The sequence below is a fragment of the Mesoplodon mirus genome (genome assembly GCF_964341445.2).
Source record: "Mesoplodon mirus genome assembly, contig: HAP1_SCAFFOLD_856, whole genome shotgun sequence".
Taxonomy (NCBI): Eukaryota; Metazoa; Chordata; class Mammalia; order Artiodactyla; family Ziphiidae; genus Mesoplodon; species Mesoplodon mirus.
This window is the reverse complement of record NW_028295184.1, coordinates 55,001-62,272: the sequence shown is the minus strand read 5'-3', so window position 1 is coordinate 62,272 and position 7,272 is coordinate 55,001.

Sequence of the window (7,272 nt, the reverse complement as noted above, 5' to 3'; positions counted from 1 at the left end):
CCCCCTCCCCCTCCCCCTCCCCTCCCCCTCCCCCCCCTCCTCCTCCTCCTCCTCCTCCTCCCCCTCCTCCTCCCCCTCCCCCCCCCCTTCTATGTGCTTCTTTCTGTCTGTCAAGGAGAAGATTTCCAACTCAAATGCAGACCAAAAGATTTCTAGGTTCCAAAACTTCAGGGTTCGTTCCATGGATCATGGTGTCCAACTTCTGCACAGGGCCTTCGATAACGGCCCTCTTTCTCAGCGCGCACACAAGTCAACCCCAGACCGAGGCACCCTAAGGGCGAAAACCCTCCAAGATTTCTCCCATTAGACCCCACACATGAGCACACACACCCTCCCCCGGTTTCTATTTCGTATCGCGTGGGCTCAGACAGGCAACAACAAACACGTCGACCGATCGTTCTCCTTCAGCGTCTTTCATGAACGTTGCACTGGCCGGAGACACCTCGGTGTGTAACAGCTCATCATCCCTGTGTGAGAGGCTTCGGCTTCCCGGTGAAGGGGGTCGAGCCGGGGGACCCAGGCCCCTCTGCGTGTGTCAACTGTTCACCAGAGTCGTCGGCCTCGCTGTTGCCCCGAGCGATAGCTGGTCCGATGTCTCATCGGTTTTTTGGTCATTTTTTTGTCCTCTGGCTTTAGAAAGGGTTTTCAACTGGGGTAAAAAGAGCAGGCTTGTTTGGGGCGCTTGCATGGTGGGGAGGAGGGGGTGGTGGCCCATAGAGGTCCCTTCGATTCACCCGATCTCAGGTGGTGCCCTATTTGAAACGTTTGTTTTCATCCCATCAGGGTCCTACCTTCGGAGAGTTTCCCTGCCTTAAACGTCCCCTGCGCTCCGCCTATTCATCATCCACCATCCACCACCACCCCGCTGCTGATCTGTTCACCCTGTCCATGGTTTTTCTTTTCCGAGAAAGAGTGTTACCTATGGCTCGTCCCCACGCTATGTGTCCGTCCATTCACCTCCTGAAAGACATGTCTCGGTCACCTCCGAGAGAGTTCTTGGCAGTGAGGAATCAAGCCGCCACCGTCAAGGTCCGCGTGCAGGTTTCTGCGTGGACCTCAGCCGTTCGACTCCCCGCGTCGGGTCCATTCATAACAAGGAGCACCCCCCCCCCCCACCGAGGGCCGGGTCTTACGGTGAGAGTGTGTTTGGCTGTGAAAAACACCACCCCTGTTCACTGAGTTCCCAAAAACGGGGCGGGGGGGGGGGTGTCGGGGTGGAGCTGAGGGCACGTCACAGCACACCGAAGCGTCCGTCCGGAACCCGAGGAGGCGGGCAAGGAAGGAAGATGTCCCCGGGACAAAACCTTCCCTCCCCGTCCTTTGGGTGGATCGATGGCTGGACCTGAGAATTCCATGGACACCAGAGACGGATTTGTGAAACCAGAATTCCAAGAAAGGGGACCTGACTGAGACCCCAAAATGAGTTTCTTTGGGGTTTGTTAGGACGGCAGGCCAGGAGACACCGTGTTCCACCCGACTCCCAAACGGGGCGAGTTTATCGAAGGAAAAAAAAACAAAGCAAAACCAAAAGCAAACACACACACAAACAGAAATCCCACCAAAACACACACACACACACACAGACACACACACACACACACACACACACACACACACACAGAGAGAGAGAGAGAGAGAGAGAGAGAGAGAGAGAGAGAGAGAGAGAGCGCGAGCGAGCTCTGGGTGCGCTCTTCGGTGTCCATGATTTCACGTGCCTTTGGGGCACGGCTGATAGAGATGGACATGAAGCAGCAGGACAGCAAGCTGGCATCTCGGCCGGCCGGCCGGGGCCTCGAGAACTTTCCCCAGTGAACTCTCAGAACCAGGGCAGGGGGGGCCGCAGAGAGAGGCGGTGGCGGGAGGCCCACGTGACCTGGGAGAGAAGGGGTGTGCTGACCGACCTCGGTTCACCCCGTCCCCCTCCGGCCGAGAACCCGCCTTCGCTTCCTGCCCGCCGCCCTCAGGTGTGTGAGAGGACCCTGTTTCTTTCCAAGAAATACCAACACATCACTTCAGTCTGTTTGTGTGCTTGTTTCTGCTTGTTCGTTTTGTGGACGAGGCCAAAGAAGCCTTCCAGTGGAGGTGTGTGTCCAAAGGAGGATCTGACAGGATGGGAGGGTGCGGGTCAGTCAGTCCATGTGCCAAGAAATGCAGAGAATCTGTCGTCGCTGAGACTCGGGCCTCTTGCAGAAAGAGGCCAAGAGAGTTCAGATGTGATCATTCACTGCCAAATAGTCATCACAGCAGTTTCCTGGAAGGGATTGTGTGGCAGGAGCCAGCGTAGGCCTCAGGCCTCAGGCCTCAGGCCTCAGCCCGGCAGGCAGGCAGGCAGGCAGGCAGGCAGGCAGGCAGGCAAGCAGGCAGCGGCTATTGTCTGTTGGTCCCGCCCCCACCCCCACCCCCACCCCCGTTCCTTCTCCAGAGCTCCTTCCTAAGTCCTCTGGACTGACCTTTGCCAGGAGCGGGGGAGGGGAGGCCCGGACGATTCATTCGGCAGGGCCTCGTTCAATCGCTCCATTCAAATGCAGAAAGCTCTCCGGTCAAGTTGGAGCCTCTGACCTTGCCTCGAGCTTCTTTCTCTTTAATGCATGGCTTTCTCTTTTTTCTTTCCCCCATTTCCCCACCCACCCTTAGGCTGCCCCCTCCAAACTGTAGGGAGGGAAGGAGGGAGAGAGGAAGGGATGGGAGGAGGATGTGTGAGAAACAGGTTTTTGTTTTTTTGGTTTTTTTTTCCCCAGGCAAAAGGTGTCCCCTCCTTTTCCTAACCCAGGAAACCCCACTACACCATTTGAGAATCATGGACATGCGTGGAAGCAGATGTCTTCACTTGAGATCTTCCTCCGCAGGAGGACAGAAAGGAGGGCCAGTGTGTCCCTCTTGTGCTGGCCGGTTCTTAAGTGACTTGAATTCAAAATAATCAATAGAGCGTGGAGGCACACTTTGGGGCGGCCTACTCTGGAGCCCAACATTTCCGTCCTCTGAAAGTTCCTTGGAACATATTAAAGCTGAGCTGGTGACGCGCGCGCGTGTGTGTGTGTGTGTGTGTGTGTGTGTGTGTGTGTGTGTGTGTGTGAGTGTGTGTGTGTGTGAGTGAGAGAGAGAGAGAGAGAGAGTCAAGGAGATTTCTAAATTATCAGGGTCGAAGCAACCTTAGACGTCTGCAATACCTCTGATGATGTCGTCGGGTGTCTGGTTCGAATTTCGGAGTGGCTCTCACAGAAACAGGCACGGGGATTGTTTCCATAGGAGCCGTTGTGGCCCTTTCTCTAAGGTTTTCATCAAGTTCTCTAGCTTCCGTTTGCAGGGCTTCAGGCAAAGGGCCGTTTTAGTTCTCAGTGATGCCCAGTCAAAAGGGTGGGAGACAATGGCAAAGGTTCATGGAGAGAGTCGTGGCCAGATATCGGAGGGAACTCAAGAAACTTTGGGATGCAGTCCAGTTTTCAGGTTAAGAACAGCACCCTAAGGGGGGCCTCCCTGGTGGCGCAGTGGTTGAGAGTCCGCCTGCCGATGCAGGGGATGCGGGTTCGTGCCCCGGTCTGGGAGGATCCCATATGCCGCGGAGCGGCTGGGCCCGTGAGCCATGGCCGCTGGGCCTGCGCGTCCGGAGCCTGTGCTCCTCAACGGGAGAGGCCACAACAGTGAGAGGCCCGCATACCGCAAAAAGAAAAAAAAAAAAAAAAAAGAACAGCACCCTAAGGGAAACGAGTAGCACCAGAATTTCGTATCCACAAGTGAGTATCCCCGTTTTGTGGAAACATACTTTGGGCCTCCAAGTAACATAGGCAAATAACTATGGCCAAGGAAATAAGAAGCCTCACTGAGAGTTCCTGAATTAAGGAAGGTAGGGAGAAAAAGATCACCGAATCCATCCTGCTGACAGAGGTATAAGTTACCAAATGGAGGTCCATCTTTAAAAATAAAAAAATAAAAATAAAGAAAAAGAAAATCGGGTTTTGTCTGTTGGTTTTTATGTTTTTCCTTGTATCTGGAAAACCAAAGATTGAAGAATCAGTCCTAGTCCCTTTCTGTCTCTCTGTCTCCGTCCCCTCTCTCTTTCACTTATTAGGTTAGGGGATACTTTTTTGGAGTTTTGTTGTTGCTGTGAATCATTGAAATAGAGTTGATTTACAATGTCGTGTTCGTTTCAGCTGTACAGCACAGTGATTCAGTTCTCTCTCTCTCTCTCTCTCTCTCTCTCTCTCTCTCTCTCTCTCTCTCTCTCTCCCTCTCCCCCTCCCTCCCTCTCTCCCCCCTCTCTCTTTACATATATAAAGATATTGTATATAGATTTTTTTTTTCATATTCTTTTTCTCTCATAGGCTATTACAAAGTACTGAGTAGACTTTCCTGTGCTCTCCAGTAGGAGGGGCTTGTTGACCACCTATTTTATGTACGGTCATGTGTCTATGTTCATCCCAACCCCCTAAGTTATCCCCCGCTTCCCCAATCAGTCCTACTTTACAGAAGGAGTCCTACACAGTATCATCCTATTTATTCATCAGTTCATTCAACCCCACGTAAGTCATTCTTGTTCTTCTTGGAGTCCAGTCTTCTTTCCATCGGTTCTGCCGACCTCGCCTGATGATTGAGCGTGACTGGACGAGTGACGGTTCCAAAAAGTTGGCCAGAGCTTCTGTGAAGGATTGTAGGATTTGCCCAGCGAAGCGAAGCGGGTGCCTCGATCTGATCACAGGCGAGGCTGTGGAAGGTAGACCCCCAAGTGGCAAACACATTGTGTTTTTTTAACAGTCTCTGTACCACGGTGAGGACATCAGGCTTGCAGTGGGGGGAAGACCTCAGCCCACACGGAAAACATACCTACGGTCACAAGAACGTTTGGATGACTGACCCCTACTAAGTGGCAGTGGAATGAAGTCCAGTGGCTGGGGTTCAGAGGGTCCAGAAAGAGGAGGTTTTCTTTCCAGAGAGAAAAATCACCACCACCACCCCCCCGCCCCAGCCCCAGGGTCACAAGCATGACAGGTCAGACAGACGTTGCCGCTAGACTGTAGAAATCTTCCCGCCCGTGTGTCTAATTACAATTGGAGTCGTCTTCAAGGCACCATGGGCGGCGGGTGAAGGAAGGCAAGGATGGGGGGGGGGGGGGGGGGCGGGCGGGGGGAGGTTGGCCAGGGAGTGACCGGCTGGGCCGCCGCCGCCGCCGTCCCCCGTCTGCCAGAACCCCGACCGGCTGTGGAAAGGACAGAGTGTGTGCCCCGCCACCCACCCACCCCCACCACCTTTCTTTCAACGGGGCCGTTTGTCGTTGCTGCCTTGGCGTGAGAGTCGGTTAGAACATCTCCCCGATACTGGGTTCAGTCCCTTTCGTGTGAGCCTCCATTTTGCTCATTCTCTCCTCCGTAAAAAGGTCCACAACAGGGAGACCCTTAGACTTGTGGAGCCATGAACATTTCAGTATTTTATCTTACGTGGACACGATGTAGACACTCGCTGAGATGTCACCCCTGTCATGGCACTTAGCCAACCTCTAAGCCCTGAGATGACCAGAGATGTTAGAAAGTCTTGAAGTCGGCCTATGGAAAACAATCCCTGGGGGAGAAGTTCCCCTTCAACCTTCTTCTTCTCTCGTCCACATCTACGTCCTCTATTCGTTATGAGCCATCCCACTCAGATGATGCGTGCACATTTCATGAGACACGAAGGCGGCTCCGTTCGTCATGATCTCTACACCTCCCGCCCCCCTCCCCTTTCACGTGAGAGAGTTTCTTCCTGGTTTCAGAGGGGAGAAGGAAAGGAGAGTCAGAGTGTCCCTCTCGTGGTGGTGTCACCCTAATTAATTCCAAAACATCCCTATCCCTAGGCCACGGAGGCACATTTGGGGGTGGCCTACTCAGGGCCCCAAGACTTTCAAAGTCAAACTCACGGAGGAGGTCAGTGTCCTTCACGCCACCGAACCCGAACTGGTGAACCCGATGGCTGACTAGGAGATGATGTGCGATGCATCGGGCCACCCGTTTAAAACACAGAACCAAACACCCTCTCCTCGATGACTCGGAAATAAGCACTGCACATGACAGTCAGTAGGTGTTTCATGGTGTCCCTGAGAAGGCAAGGCAGGGAGAATTTTATTTTTTGAAAAGCTAACCTTCTCACAGCATTTACACTATGAAAGAGGCTGCAACTTCATTGGGGGCGGGCGGGCGGGACCGGTGAAGGCCAGGGAGCCTGGCCACACAGAAGAGCCACGGAGGCTGTGTGCGACCCCAAGGATGTCCGGCGTCTCCTCTCACTTGGGGTGTGTGTGTGTGGGGGGGGGGGGCGGGGGCGAGATTCCTGTCTGTCTGTCTGCATTCATCCGTCCTGGGAGAGGACAAACGATGTTCCGAGGGAGAGAGAGGAGGGAGGGAGGGGGCGGGGGGGGGGAGGGAGAGAGAGAGAGAGAGAGAGAGAGAGAGAAACAGAGAGGGAGACAGAGAGAAAGAAAGAGAGGAGAGGGGAAGCAAGAGATAAAGAAGGGGAGGAAGAGCAGGGGTGTGGGGGAGAGCTAGAGAAAAGAGCGCTAGAGACCGACCGGGAGAAAGAGAGACAGAGACAGAGGCAGAGGCAGAGAGCGAGCGACAGGGAGCCAGGTAAAGGACACTCACTGCGCTTGGGTGTCTTCTGAGTGTTCGCATGTGTGTTCTGAGCTATGGAGATCAGGATCAGTCCCAGGAGAAGAAGAGAGTCTGTCTGCCAGCCCCACCCGGCACTGCTTGTCTTTGGCAGAGATGAGAGTTTTCTAAGTTGCCCCCCCCCCCCCAATGAGGGAGGCCTGTCCCTTGTGTTCTGCCCGTGACCCTGATTGGGGTGGATGGGGCTCTCCCCTCTCCCCACCCCCACCCCCAAGTCGGGAACCTCTCTTTCTACCTCTTTGCACACTCCATTCATTCTGAGACCATCGTCGGCATAGTCCTTTCCATGTTAAAAATGATACGCCCTTGCCAAGAGACCCGAGTTCTGGAACCTCCAATGGATGGATCAATGATCCTAAAAACCATGGACGAGGGCTCGCGTGGCTAACTCTCCATCCTTCCACTGCACGGCACTGAATGAATGAATGAATGAATGAATGAATCCATCAATACTTTTTAAAGCGTTCATAAAAAAAAAAAAAAAAAAGAAGAAGAAGAAGAAGAAGAAGAAGAAGAAGAAGAAGAAAGAGTGGCTACCATTCCCCGCCCCCCCCCCACCCCCCACCCCGGCCTCTGGCCCACGAAGTCAAATCCCCTGCCGTCCTCCCACTCTAACGAATACCCCCGCCGTTCGGAAATC